This window comes from Bombus vancouverensis, chromosome 2, assembly GCF_051014615.1.
Source record: "Bombus vancouverensis nearcticus chromosome 2, iyBomVanc1_principal, whole genome shotgun sequence".
Classification (NCBI taxonomy): Eukaryota; Metazoa; Arthropoda; class Insecta; order Hymenoptera; family Apidae; genus Bombus; species Bombus vancouverensis.
In genome coordinates, this window is record NC_134912.1 from 19,143,591 (window position 1) to 19,159,898 (window position 16,308).

Consider the following 16,308-nt stretch of genomic DNA (forward strand, 5'->3'; position numbering starts at 1 on the left):
AGGAGAGTATCGCGTTCGATCGCGTTAAACCGAACACCGAAAAGGGAACGAGAAACGAGAAAGTTTTTCGATCCTGGCCGCGTGTACGCTGACTTAATTTCAACGTGGGTTCGTTCGACAAAATTCTCCGTTCCTTCTAACCTTTCTGTGTAACTTGCTCGTTTTATCCGCGACGTGTACGACGTTTTGTTGTCTGACGACGTTCACTGTTAACGAACTTACGAACGAAAGCATCGTGAGAACCGGTGTCCGCCGTGTTGGATAGGACCTTTTATTTCCAGAGAATACAGTATTTCCTGGTAATAAGCTCGTTTCCACAGTTACGGTTTGTCGCAAAAATATTCGCGCCATCCTGAGCGGAGGCAAGAAATAGGATGTAATACTTCGGGCTAGACAATTGTTTCGAAGAAACAGTAACACCAGAGTTCATCTTATCGATGTATCTCTTTTATTGTCCTTTATTCAGTATCGTGTGTGTGTGTGTGTCTATGTACACATGTCATTGTTTGTCAAAGAGGTAAATACGAGGAAAACCGGGGCGAAAGTAGAGTACAGACTTTCATTGCGGAGCGGTTAAATATGGAAGTGACCTCCAGGTGAAATGGAGACTCTGTTATGCTAATTTATATTCATGCCGGATAGAATTGTTGAATGAGAGTTAAAAGGAAAATTAATTTTGACATTTATGTTTGTAGTTCATCGTCGAGTTGATGATTACTTTCAGTTTTACGTGGTTTTAATATACATGTCGCTCAGGGAGATACTTTTTTGGCTTTATTTTCAAGGAAACAATTTGTTTCTCTTTTGACGGTTGATTGATATTTCGTATTTTAATTACTCGTACCCGTACAACTTTAATTTCCCATTTCAACTTCAGTTAGAACTATTTTCAGACATTTAATTGTACGTAGAAATTTGATTAGCTTGCCAATAACGCGTTTTATTCGAATCTTTGCAAAACGGAATCATCGGTGTGAAATAAATTATCAATGAGAGACCGAGACAAAAGTATAAAAGCAAGGCATATTACAATGACGAATGCACGAAAAGTTGGTGCAAACCATTTGTTAGTCGGCACTGTATTTCCTCCAAGAATAATTACATCGCGAAATCAATGGAGCCCCATAGAAATGCGGTAGTTCCGTTGGCTCGTGTAACGACGCTACCAACTAATCCCAGTCGCGGCTGCTTAACGCATGGAAATTAATAATGAGACAGAATGGAAATCCTGGAGCGATAAGCCCTGGATCTACATAACTCAGCTCGTGGATTATACAGCGACGCAACGGTGCCGGTGCGAATTGAACGAACGATCGAGAAACAAACATGGAACCGGTTCATTTAATCCGGCGCGAACGCAACCCGCTTAACTTGAAAATTTCTATGCCCGTTATGACGCGGAAGCGCGGCAAATTAATTGCCTACCCGCGACAGACACTCCGTATTGTTCCAGGGAAATTTCTATGGTGCGCAAACTCAAATTATTTATTTCGCATTAAACTTAGAATTGTGGTCTTAGCCGTAGGACGAAGTAAATCAAATGAGTCTAGCTACGGTGTATGGTAGATTTTGTTACGTAAAGGACGAGAATAAATTTCCGATGTTTTCGTGCGTGCACTGAATTTAAAATGCAAAGTAAACGGTACATGAAACACGAAACCGTGAGGGCGGAGGAAAGGAAGAGACGAAATATATTATAGTTTATCTGGAATATATAGAAAATTAATTGCATGGAATGATTTAATATTTTTGATATTATTTTGCTGTTTTAACTCTTCATGCTCCACCGGCATGATACTGATAACATCAAACTGTTTCTTACATTGTTCGCATGAGATAAGAAATGGAAGGGCGTAGAGAACCATCGTACAGATAAATTTACAAATATTTATTTTATTCTTGCAGCAAAATTCTTGATTTCGTCAAAAGTCTTCAAAGTGCAAATATTTTATAGTTATACTATGTTTTCCCATAAAAGATTAACACACATTAAAAACCATCGAATTATACGATACGATGTATAATTTGTAATTTTTTTCGCAGCTTAAAAACGTAGAAATACATGGTGTTTTGCGAATCTTGTCGCAATTGGATCAACAGATTCTGTTTCCTCGTATTCTTTCCGCGCATAAGGAATCCGCTTTGCAAATTACATGGCAAACAGATTCTGAAAGAGCGCTGTTATCATTTATTTTCTTGTCGTTAGAGAGGCGGGAGGCGGCATTAGGCAAATAATAACGGTTCGCAGGCCATTGCTCCTCTCTCCTTGAATCTCCGCAGACAGTTAAGGCCGTATCGCTGGAGCGAATTCTCGGGGCAAAGGAATTTTCGTATTCGCGTCACGTCGCCGTTTCTATACGTACCTACCTGCTGCATACCGTTCGATTTAGTGCGGTACCAGTGTTGTCCCGCCGTTGTCCCGCCGCTATCGATATATTAAAGCGAACACAAATAGACCGATTTGTTCTGTTTATTACGAATACCGAGCATTAACACAGGTGAAACTTGACAAATTTATTAAAATTCTAACACACGATATACTTCAAACGTAGAAAAAAACAATGCGATTTTACTATTACTTATCGTGTCAGCGTGAGCAAAAATATGTATTTTAAACGACAAGTGTCTAAATTTTGATATCAAATATTAAAACGCTTCGTCTTTGTCGTGATAGGAATTACCTTAACTGCTTCGATAAATTTCTAAAGTATCTCGATAAATAATCTAAATTTCAATTTATATGTTATAATTATATGGATCGACGTAATTGACGATTAACATGGTATGTTGCTTAAAAGCAAAATAATATTATGTATACGAATTAGTAATTGTAAGCCAGATCGAACGAAAGAACACCGAACATGCGTCGAAAAACGCCGATGAAATTGAAATTTCGAGAAATTTTCTTATCTGGGTACGCTCGTGCTTTGAAAGTGATACAACTGGAAGCACGCAGGAATTATGTCTTTGAACATAGCAATATCTTCCTTCGTTGATTAAATTTATGAATAAGAAGAACTGTTCATAAAACAGAGCGGAGTACGTCCTTGTCATCTGCAAATTATAAATTTAAAGAACTTTCTCGTAATAATAATGTTGATAGATTCTCTATTTCTCATAGATCCAGTCACGTTTTTACACAATTTGATGAATGTATCTTCGCAATTATTCGGGTTGCGCCTCTATCGAGTGCAGTGAATTCGATATTGCGTAGCTTGTTTGATCGGTTTGGTTCGATTCGTAGCGCGTGGCAGTTATTCTTGTCTGTATTCTGTCAGATTAGCTCGCTCATATCTATGCCATGCCTGCTAGTACCGCTGTTATATATTACTACATGTCTTATGCTTGTGAATCACGTTTGTCTATTTTCTGTGACGCCGTGTCTTCCTATTTCATCTTGCACTTTCTTTCATTCCGTTTGCTCAAAGTGCTATTTGTGAGGTTGATACCTGTCTGAATCTAAGGACAAAACAGAATTAAACTACTGAACTAAGCTTCAAATTCAATCTCAAAGGCCTTGAACGTTGCACGGGATAATCAAACTTGTTATCTCACTGTTGATCTTTGATATAATAATGAAAAAATGAGAAGATATTGTACACTTTAGGTCCGATAAAGAAAGATATTAGCACATCTGCCGAAAACTCGAAATGAATTCGACGGCAAATCCTACAACTGAAATCTGAATCTGACTTGTGGAATCATTTACAAAATCCATGGAACCAAACGACTTCATCCGACAACGCTCCATTTAATTTACAAAAGGAGACGCGAAGTTATGTATTTTGTTTCTTTCACAAGAGCTTTCGCAAAGAGTTTCTACGAAAGTAAAAGATATAAACTCTCAGATTTATCTGAGAGAAAAGAAACGCTGGAAAGATGACGCCGCGATAATCCACGGTGTTCGCCATTTAATAGTCGATTTTCCGATATCATAGTGATCGATATTACCTGTATTTGAAAATGAAACGGCTATACATAGGAGAATGGCCGCGGAAGCCTGATCTCACGAACGCTTAAGCGGCAAATGGCTCGAGCTTAATAGCGGCTCGTTTCCAGTGGGCACTGGTAGTTGGTTAAACGCGCGTAGTTTCGACAGGAAAGCTCGAAAGCAGGAGCGTACGTAACGCGAGCTTCAACCACTTTGAATGCCGGAGATAACTAAACTGGTACTCTTGTCCGCGGATGAGTTCGGGGTTAAGGGAAATACCGCGGCCTGCGGTGTGCTCGATTGTTCATCCAAAGGTTCTATCGCGTTACGCATTACATATATTAACAATTAGCTGGATAAACATGCGCGAGATAGACTACACCCCTGAGTTACATTGCGAGTTACCTTTCCTTTCTGGCAATCGGTATTTTCTTGATAATACGTTTCTTGATAGCGTGAGACGCGAAACGCTCAAGATAGAATCGGTTCTAAACAAATACAAACTCAGCAAACTTATGTTTGCCTTTGGATAATTTCAACCTTTCCAAAATTCGATTGTTTTCAGAATGTGGAAAAAATTGGCAATTGTCAGAAATAGAAACACGTCTTTTGACGATTTTCTCGTTGCGTGGTTTCATAAAGAAGATACGATACAGTAAAATTTGAGATCAGTTTTATCGAAAAGAAATATATCTGTTATTTAGCGAATTAACAACTTTAAAAGCACAATCGAGCGTGGCAAGGTCAATATAATTCTCCGTAATTGAAATTTCACTTTCGAAAGAAAAGAAATTTTGCTTCTACCGACGAAGGAATCAAATACACAGTTTGACTTTCTAATTACAATAAGACGTGCTCTATAGATTTCTTCGTATCTGATTATCACGAACTACTATACCGAAGCTACTACGTTTAAGAAATACTTCTAAAGATAGTATGACAATTCATAAGATCAACACGAAAGAGCTACGTACTACTCGTATTCGCGACAAATTTAATTCATAGAAGAAACAGTTCTTCTGTATCTTAGTCACCAATCGCGTCAAATGTTATCAAAATATTGCTTTCTCTGTTGCGGCAAACGCGTTTCTCGCACTTTTGCAACGTCGTTAGCAACAGGCTTATGGACTTTGTTATCGTCTAATGTTGACAACTGTTAAGCGTCTGCGGCAGACAGTACCAGGCTCGGTCGTGCTACGCGATATTCAAAGGTGTCAACGATACGCGTACCGTTGATATACTTTCGCCTGCTTGATACATCTCGTCGCAAATTCACCAGTTTTATCGTGCACTGCTTGATCGATCAGTTTCTTGTTTGCCTATACGCAACAATTTCAACGACGAATTCGATGAATATCGAAGAAGCTGCTCGTTAAACGCAACGCTGTGGGCAATATGGAGGACCACTCGATTACTAGAATTTCCAACACAAGGTACGTTATCGCGAGAAACGACTCGAGGAACTGATTCGTCACGATTGCAACGCGGTTATAGTCGAGATTTGCTCCTTGGTGAGAATGTTTCGGGCCCTTCGGGGCAAAACAATTCCAGACTGAATTTGCAAATGATGCTTCTCGGAGAAGTTTATGGCTGATAGACGCTTTCCTGTGTAATGATTTAGAAACTAGCGGTATTAGTAAACCGAATCACAAGTTACCAGGATTATAAATGTTTCTTTCACAGTTTCGATATGACCCTAGAAAGATTGACCTGCTAAATACAGACCAAGCACAGTTCTCATTGAAATAATTTCCAATACGAGATGACGATATTTTTGTCGTCAATAATAACAATTTTAATATTCACGGTACCATGTTGAAAATAATACGTCTGTGCAATATTAATATTATATTTGGAATTAACACAGTTCTGAAAGTCATATTTCGAATTGCTTGCCACTTCCATTCAACGGGCTAAGCGATCGAATATTTATGGAAATTAATTGGATAGTACAGGTATGTTTTTGAGATTGGAATCATCTGTGGAAGGATAACGCGAGATATGAATAACCGCATACTACTCGATCTTAGGGAAATCGTATTAAATAAACTTGAACTTGAAAAATAGGATGTCAATGAAACGCAAGCTAAATATGATTGATGCTTAGGAGTTGTATGAATCATAATCGAAATTCTTAAATACTAGAAAATCCTTGATATAGATATATATTGTGGTAGGTAGAGTGCGGATGTTTATACAAACTCAAACTTTTATAAACACAATTGAGATAAAGGAAATAACGATATATGATAATTAAGAATGATATTATCCAAATGATAAACAAATGACCAATTCAACAACCTAAATATATAAATGTTTCATCTATTAAATATTGTTACGAGTACTACATTTCGAATATTTCATGTATTTTGGCATATTCTGAGCATGCTGTGTATTTTTGCGTCTATCCATTTTTCGTAAACGCATAAACATCCGCGTTTTAGCTATGACAAATATTTCCTTTATTTTCCATTCTTTCGTTTTCAATTTTCCTTTCTTTTATTCAATAACTTTCTTTTATTCGATAATAGTCAATTTTATTATATTTAATTAGTATCGAAAGAGAGCTATTACTTTTGCGAGGCTCAAAGTTCGGAACAATACATGGTCTTTGGCAATCTCGTTAACGAATAGGTGAAAAGTAGAATGCCAGATCGAGGCAGAACAGCTCTTTTGGAAATGACCAAAGGATCATATCGATCCATTGTAATTCTTGAGAGAGCGCGCGAGCTTTGAAATTTGTGCGGTGCCCCGCGGGAATGCGGATCTATTTGGATCGCTAATTTCGCCAGTTAATTTTAGGGAGGCTAACCATAGTAATGGAGTTTGCGGTGTGGGCCAAGCTTCTCATCCGTTATCGATAACGTCGATGGCTGAACTCTGTGTACCGGATGTCAGAGGGAATTGGACGTGTACCGAACACGTTTGAAATTCCTACAGAAAGTTCGGAGTACCGTTTGGCATTCCTACCCCAAACAATCGGCTACTTCCGACTCGGTCAAGAGATCCTGAACCTTTCGGCGCCAAGAACATGCGTTTCTCTGTAACTCAACCGCAATCGAAGGTTGATTCATTTCCTGCCCAGATTAATTCGCATTTACTCACGACTACTGTGACTAGTGACACCGCATCGGCTCAAACGATCGAATCACCTTGCTGGAATATGTAATTGTACAATGTTGGTCGACTTGCTCGCGCGCATAATGTGTTGGAATTTTGGAAAATTCAAAGGAACATCTGCGCGAATGGTAGAACAATTCTTAAATGCAGCTCGTTCATTCTATACCGATACTCTGACCAACTTCCTCCACTTTTTATGGCATTCTCTATTGTGGGTCAGGTCACTTGTAACATCATAGCCTCTGGAACTCTGTCTTTTTTCTTTTTATATTCATGCCTTTGCCTGAATTTTAATCTTGAATTTTTCACACGTTTTTATCTACGGTATAGTTATTAATTTATTTCGACGAATCTGAATCATTTGTTATGAATCGTAATCAATGTATTCAAACATACCTTTAGTTTAAATTTTAGCAATTTGGTAATTATACAAGTATGTGTATTATACAATATTTAACTCTTGAAAGCCATAGTCAAAGAGAATCACGTTCAATCCATCATGTTTATTCTAGATATCAATAAAATCAAGCAAGCGCAATTAAATGTTCTATTGTTACCCGATATTCGATTTTCTATAGAAAATATATAGTTTCCAATGGATGTATGTCGGTAGTATTATTACGAAACAATAGTATGACAACAAAATGGGGCGGAAATTGCATCCATGATAACTTTTAAGGATAAAATTTACCGCTTTTAAAAAAGGGAAAATTTTACCCATAAATGTGAAAAATTTTTAAATTGTAATTTAGAATCCAAATTAATCGAATGATAAAGCTTCAGGTGACATTAAAAATAAGCTGAAAATTCTATTACGCCTTGACAATATATGAAATGAATATCAACATCCTCGCCCTGGGAACAATAAAGAAACGAATGATAATCACGCTTAAAATTCGTTGCGTTCCCATTGTTTTTCATACGAACGGACTAATCACGCGATGGACGTTTGAAAACAGAACTCCCATATTGCACGGACGGAATAAACGAACGATTCGGGCTGCGAAATTAAAATCTTTTCCCGAATTCCTTTCTCGACTCTCGGTCCGTGGAATCGCGTAATGAGCTTTTTGTTGCGTCCCGCGTTATTACAAAGTCGAAAATAATCACGAGAAATAGCGGAATTCGTAATATCACGAACGACAATCGGCCATGTCGGCCTCGAATCCCTCTTTTTCGTAGCTGGTTTTGAAATAAAGTTGTTGCAATTTTTTTCTTCTCAACGTGTCATTTACTTTGGAAACGAATTTTTATGAACCGAAAAAATTATTCCGATAGATGAAAAAAAAAGGAAGTGGAACGAAGAACACAACGAATAACAAACAGCATCGTTTAGTATCTTTTGTCGTCCTGTTCGTTTCGATGCATCCCAGAAACCTGTGTGAATGTGCTCGGTACCGTTGTGAACATGATCACGTCTAGGCAGACAACAAAAGCTACTTGAACAGATCTCTGCTCTGCCAACGATTCTTCTTGCTATATTTCTCGTGAAAAACGCGCGTGGAAATAAGCCACGCTTACCGGACGTGATAATTCCACCAAGCATCAGAGATACGTGCACGATTTTTTACTTGGCCGCTCGAGTGATTAATGAATCTGCCCGCGAGATCATATCTTTTCAGTCGGTTCACTATGGCTGAAACAGCGACCGCGTTCGAGCGAATTCGTTGCCCCCAAAATGAACTTGGAACTTGAATTGTACGATACCTTCGTACGTGTTGGTTTCAGTTATACATATTTAAATTCTGTGATTTTTTCGATTGCGCCGCGACTATTACGGTTGAATAAAAGATTTCTTAATTTAACATTTAAAATTTCAAATAAAGAATTAAAGACTTACGATTAACGATTTCGAATTATAACATCAATATTTTATATGAGAAGTTTATAAATATATTAATGAGATTACTAAATGTAAGTTGCTACTTCGTAGTGATGGAATCAACTTTTTATCGTTCGATTTAAAATTTGGATATAGCCATAGTCTGTATGAGTTCATTGAACTCTTCCTCGACCTCGAATCGGTATAAACCCAAATTACGAAAGTCGTTCCACCTTTACTCTGGAAGTTTCTGATTTAAGGAAATCAAAGTGGCACGAAAAACAGTTCTTCTCGAAGTAGGTTAATTTTAGCCTGACACATTATCATTATCGATCAATATCGATACAAATGAAATAATAATCACTGATACGTTATAGATATCAAACGTGTAAAATATCATCCTGTGGAAAAAGTGAATTCAAATGCGTGATATTAAAAAGAGAAGATTAAAAACATCCATATTAATACGAAATATCTTATTATAGCATGAAATTACCTTGTTTAAAAAAGGAAAGAAATCAATTGGTTAAATTCGTAACAAAGTAAAATCAGATAGTGTTTCATTAGTCGACGATACTGTTTGTTGTTTCGCTAATTTAATGGTCCTTATACGTTATACGTTAATTGCACTAACCGTGCGATATCGTTCGAACGAGTTTCGTCAATTAAAAGCATTAGATTTCGATTAGCAACAGCGACTCTCCTCGTTGCTTTTCAGCGATTTCATCCCGTTATGATACAACGCTTTTTCGTCCTTTTTCACCATCGATCTAGTTTGTACGACGAAAGGCCTTTGAACGTTTCGAACATTGCGAAATAATTTCCTGCTTGACTGCACGCTTTGATAGTTCATCGTGTAATCTTCAGCACGTAAGTCGTTGCATCAAAAATCCTTTGAATGCTATGTTAAATCGATTAGTTCAAGTGAGAGTCTGTATCATCTGCCATGCTTTATTTATCATCCACTTATTATATATATGCCTTTAAACATTTAGGATAAAATTCTTATAGCAGATACGCTGAATGTTGAATATTTAATTATTTCGTAATTTTTGTAGAATGGCTCGCGAATTGATCGCCATAATACTTGTACCTATTCCGGTAGAACGTAGAATATAACTTGAATGTTCACTCTAATTACTGTTATGTATGCAAGTACTATAATTACATGGTGTTGGAAATTTATTTGTTTACGAGTCGTTAATTTTATGTATCGGGGACGAAGTTGTGGATTTAGAAACTGTAATTTAGAAACTAATTTAAACACACATTACAATGTACATGATGTTATTGCGGTGCCTATCTATATTAATTATATTATCGCGATATCAGAAAATTAATATAATACACGTTATCAGGCCACTGAATTCGTATTATTGTGCAGTTTAAAAACATGGTGATAAAAATATACGTCGTTATTTAGAAAGTCGAAAAATCCTGTTTTTGTACAAAAATTATTGAAATTTCCTTTTACGTCAGCAAATTAAATACCAATGAACTTTTGCTTGAATGTTCATCTAAACGTTAAATGAATTATTTAATTAGAATTACGAACCTTTAATATCCGCATATAAATATACTTACTGCACGTACTGTGGCGCGTATGTATCACATAATAAGGCAAATACCGTTTGAGATTAGAAAGCCTCACGAGTAGAGTAGACGTTTAAGGATGAGATGAGAGTACTTAGTACACAGGCCGGATTCGAAATGTGACAAGAATAACGGTTCTTCAAGGCTGAAGAGAAGAGTACCCAAAAGGTTGATGACTCGTTGAAATCGCCCAGAACATGGTATACCACTCGATCTACAGCCATTAAGTTGTATTTAGTTAGCGTGATCCATCCAAGTACCATGGTTCCCAGGTACCATTCGAAATGCATGTGCTGTTCGCGTGACGATAGTCTCTTTTTCTAACGACAAGATACGACGAGCGAGTTTCGTGGGATTTAAATGGAAACGTTTTGTCGAAACTCTCTTCGACGAAGCTTTGGTATCGCGAGCGGAAATCGAGAGAGTGTTGTCTATTTTAATGAAAGATGATCGACGACGAGGCTCCCTTCGCGTCACGATCTCTCGAAACTGCATCCGCGGTGTACGTAGAAAGTTCTCCAGAGGTCAACTTTCACCGTCCGAAACCTGTTCCGCGAAAGAAGATGCGCCGCGATGGAAAAGATTTCGAGTTGCATTCTTGGAAATTGTACGTTCGAGAAAATGTCGTGACGTATTTATACTTGTTTAAGCACATTTATCATTGGATGAGTTAGAAATCGAAAGGTTGCACAGGTTGTTTGCTTAGTTAGAGTGTGTTCGCTTTAACGGTGGAATTAGTAATATTGACATTTTTATTAGATATTTCCACAATGTCGTCCGAATCCATTCTACCTATAATAAATATGTATTAGCGACGAGTATCTAAATAGGAAAAATCCTAGAATACGACTTGAAAAGCCTATTTCAGCATGTGAAAATATAAAACTATAACACTCAGCGGACAAGATCGATGATCTTTTTGTTATGCTTTTCACTATCCAATCTTATGTCTAATTCGCGCATAAAATTCTATTTAAACTACGCGTGCGATGTATTTCTCATAGAAACTGAGTCTTTCAATTTGTTTCGGTCTGTAAAGAAAGCAAGGGAATTTTTTTCTATAACTAATTGTTCTACTGAAGTGCTTTCAGTGCAAGATTTCTAATATATCGTGTATGGCCTCGTTATCTATACCTATAACCACTTTTACTGTTTCATAGCGTATAATCTATTGTATTGTACGTGGTACGTACATACTATACTTAACGCGCATTAATGCCATCAAGATTTACTTGCAAGTGTAAGGTAATTATTTTAAGTAAAGATAAATGGATGATAATAGACAAAATGTGTAAGAAATGATATTTAATTCATAGTCGAGGTATGTAATTTCGTAATGTAACGAAAAAGAACGCGATCTTCTGTGTTTCCGTGAGTTTTCAAGTTTCACAGAAATGATATTCTAGATGGCTTTGCCGACGATAAACTACGCCATTGTAGAAGTGCTGTATCGAAAGATGCACTTAGCTCCTTTCACCATAAGGTTCTTTGAAACTACCAGTCGCGTCACACACGAGAAGTATATTTCTAAATTGGTCGAAGAACATCAATTTATTTAACAATGTAAAATTTGTCAAAAAATATTGTATTTTGCCCTTAACTATATGACAAATCGGAGCTAGATATTTTATTGTACCTATTATACCGAGACGATAGACACAGATACGGATGTTATAAAATATATTTCTTGATGTTCTACTATCTTTTATTAATTTAATATCTCAAAAGTGTATACGATACCAACAGTTTCAAGCTTCAACAGGATTCACAAAACAACACAAAGAACAGGTAAAAGCGAGTAACGAAACATTTTCAAATTCCTCTCGATCTCTTGCAAAGCTTTATACTACGTGTTTTGTACAAAGCAAACACGTTTGTTTTTATTTTTATAACAGTTACAATTGGCAACCGGACCGATTTATAGGAATTTGGATTTAAAACAAATAAAATACAGATCTCTCTCGATATATCGAAGAACCATGAGCACGCTCGTACATAAATATTTTTTCCCAGTCAATTTTTTAAAAATCTCCATCGATTTCATATAAACTTCCATTACACCGACATCTTTAACAAACTGCAGTAATTCCATCCTCCCCAATTTCAAAAATATCAATTTAAAATTGAACAATCTTTATCAAGATTGCGCGACTTCGTGATTTAATTAAACACGATTCCTCCATGATATAATTACAGATACGCTCACAGAGTTACGATATTCATCAATTATGCAAACATGTTTCAAAGAAATACAACCATAATAATTAATAAGTCTAAGAATAATTGCGAATCCTGCAAGATTAATTATCGCGCTGACAAACATTATACATAAATATCTCTTTCCCAGTCAGTTTTCCAACATCTTTATCGATTATTATTTTATACAAACTTCCTTCATAAAATGTAATAACTCTAATTTTCCCTGTTTAAAAAATATCGATACACTTATGCACACAAACATATGCTCTTCAAACATGTTGCAGCAAAATACGATCGTATAAATAAATAAATAAGTGTGAGAGTCATCGCGAATCGTAGGGGATTAATTAGCGTCCTGACGATTGCTAGATACTCGTTAGCGAGCTTCGGATCCGCGAACCACGATCCACATGGATCGGAGTAATTAGGTGATGCGTTCGGTCGCATTTCGATACTGGCGTCGTATCTGCACGTATTTTTCCATAGATTTTCGCGTTCTTGACACAAGGGTGTCCCTTTAGCCAATAGGTGATATTGAAATATAGGTAAAAGGAATCAAAGACAGGTGCGCGCCACTGACGAGAACATCAAGTGGTCGTATGGTCGTGGCTTTTCCAGCGACAAAAATCCTCGCTCCCATTCGTTCGTTCGCTTCTCTCCCCCTCTCTTTCTTTCTTTTTTACATTTCCCACGTACTGGTCGCGTATTTCAACGTTTTCATCGATGTCAATCATGATCGCGGAACGACAGACAGCTCGTAATCATCGGGCCTCCCATAAACTGGTTAGAGGGACGCTTTTAAAATCCAATTCAACCGAAATATTATTTACTGCGTCGTGTCTTGCCGCTTCTGTTTTGTCGCTGTTCGAGCACCAGAGATTCGTAGGCCGACTAGCAGGTAAATATTTACGTGCGAAATGAAATGCAAATTTTCATTCGTGACGGGCCACGCTTCATCGCCGGCTTATTTGTTCCAAGAAGAACAAAATTTCGTCGATTCGCCCCTGTGATATGTATTACGACGATCCAGCGTACTGATGCGGCACGACTTGACAAAATAACGATTGTATATTCGAACGTCAATTGCACCTGCGTATTGTCTATTTTATTGTTCGTTCCATATTTTTCTTTCCATTTTCCATTCTCTTTCGTTGTGTGGATCGAATGAGTACTGTGCAACGAGAACACATACGAAGATTATCAGTGTTATGGAAAGAAGTGAGCGCATCGATTAAACAATCCTTTCTATCGACATGGGTGTAATTTCATGGGCGGCATTCATTAATTCGAATGGTATCCCGTTAACCCCTTTATGTTCCTATCGTTTTCCTGTTAAAGAACTACCGAGCTCTCCGTATTTCGCCTTCGTATGGAATTTTCAGGAAATACTTGATAACGGATAGCTGCGCGAATGTTCGGTAATAACGAGGCGCGTAATTTCTTGTTTTGTCGGGTTAACAAGTACAGAATGTGTTAGGGAAAAAGGAAGTAATATAAAATGTATGTAAAAATTAACTGAACGCGGAAAACGCGAGAATTGAAACAACTCATGAGCCGATGAAATGCGATAAAACTTAATTTATGGTTAAAAATGTCCCCTTTATTTACTCGTCAACTTCACTGACATATTGCGATGATTACACTGCGATAAATGATGTAAATATTCATTATTTAAATAGTCACAAAATTCGAGTTAATAACTTCCGCGTTATGAGAAACAAATATTTATTAATTTTCATGAATTGAGAAGACTGGGAATCAATATTGAATTGCGGCGAAGATATCAAAACTGGTTTGTTGCGTTGAGTTTACATTGGAAACACATACGCACGGTATTAGAGCACATTGCTTCGTTCCCATGTAGAACGAACAGACAGCTAATCAACATTAAATGCGTCAAAGTACGGACGTCAGTGATTGAAATTATGATAGTGGTTCTATGTTAATGGTCGACTAATTTGACAACGATATGGACAGCGTATTAAATACTTCTTCGTGCGACTGAAAACGATTTAGTAGACGTGTAAGTGTCATATCGTCGTTATTGACGTTTAAACGTATACGATAAAATAGTATTAAATTTTTGCTTTCAATTTCGTATATAAGTCGGACCAGATCCGCAGGCTGAAGAGACATTACCCATTAGACCTAAACACTAGATTTAATTAGATATTTATATTAAGTAATATTTACTTATTTATAACACCTACTTATAAATTATACTTATCTATAATAAGTATTAACTTATTATAAATAATTAGCCATGTCACTGCGCCACGTCAGAAAAAATTACTGAAAATTCTCAATGCGAGAATTGATTGTAAATATTAACAAATAAAAAAAAAATTTCGTATATATATTAGGTTGTCCGAAAAGCGTCTTTTTTACAACAGTGCACCTTCATACAAACGTGAAACCAAGTCTGTGAAATATCACGGCGTTTATCTCAACAGAACAAAATGGATCGTATGCAATTCACGACCAAATAATATAAAACAAAAAACGTTGTGCGTCTATTATTTGCTCATAAAACGAAAGAAACTTTTCGGACAAGCTAATATATAGGTACATAAATTTACAAGAGTGAAACATCCATCCTGCAGAAACAGATGATCAATAATAACCATCTATTAAAACAAAAACCAAAGATACAATTTTCAGAAAATTAACCCGAGACCTGTTAATGAAACAAATATTCTTATTACGTCGTTCTATCTGTCTAATAAGTAGTTATCACAATTAGAATCGTCAGGGCATGCCGGCAGAAACGATGTGAGAGTTTTTTGCGTATCATAGTAGACCGGGATGCGGACAATAATGCGATTTCTCAGCTCTCTCCACCTGCTTTTTCGAGGGGTCAGTGATCTACAATCGTATGCTTATACGAGGCCAGCCCGCATGTGTGCACGTGTACAGTGCTATGCAAACGTGCCGTTACTCTGAGACCGTCGTTCTAAATCATAAATAATTTTCCCTCGTTTTACCAATATCGTTCACTGGCCGACGGAATTCACGAAGACTTGTAATATTGTAATTTTAACATTTCCAAATGTATGTCAAGGAGAGAAAAAGGCACAAAAATGTGAGCTACAAAGTTTGGATCGAGTAATAAGTTCTTGCGCATTTCGACGAATGTTATACAAATTGTTTGGAAAGAGCAAGGGGACATGTACTTGAATTTGTTGGCAAAAAGTATATATCGTGTTTATGAAACGACGGAATAAGCAAGTTACTCCTTGGTTAGATAGATTTTATATGAAAGTAATAATACTTGCAACGTGTTCTTTTAAAAAGAGCGTGAATGAACTTACTGATCAACTTAATATGATGTTACGTGTCATTGATCCATAGGTTTGTGTCATTTTCAGAAGTATAGAAATTTCACTTTTTTCCTGATTATTTGGTGAGTTAATCAATTACCTATCTTTCAACATTATTTACAAATTGCCACCAATGTTTCTATAGTTTCTGCGTTTCTTACTGAAAGAATTCCTTCAATGAAAGTATATGATATTGTATAGTAATAAATTAATTGCTATGCGAGTGTCTACGTATCGAATAATAATTTGGATAGCCAAGAAATATTTGCTATTTATTACTATCAACTATTTATTAGTATAATAGTTTGAAAAATGACATTTTT

The 16,308-nt window shown here is 36.6% G+C and overlaps 1 long non-coding RNA gene across 4 annotated transcripts in view; it reads left to right on the forward strand.

Moving 5' to 3' along the window:
• The window catches only part of LOC143305155 (uncharacterized), a 65,880-nt gene that overhangs the window by 10,159 nt on the left and 39,413 nt on the right, over positions 1-16,308 (forward strand). For 2 of the 4 annotated variants that reach the window (XR_013061875.1, XR_013061874.1), the window contains exon 1: positions 5,118-5,364. The exons of the other annotated variants lie outside the window; for them this stretch is intronic. This is a non-coding gene — a long non-coding RNA (uncharacterized LOC143305155). Of the gene's footprint in view, positions 1-5,117; positions 5,365-16,308 lie in introns of those variants that run through there. 4 annotated transcript variants of the gene reach the window in all.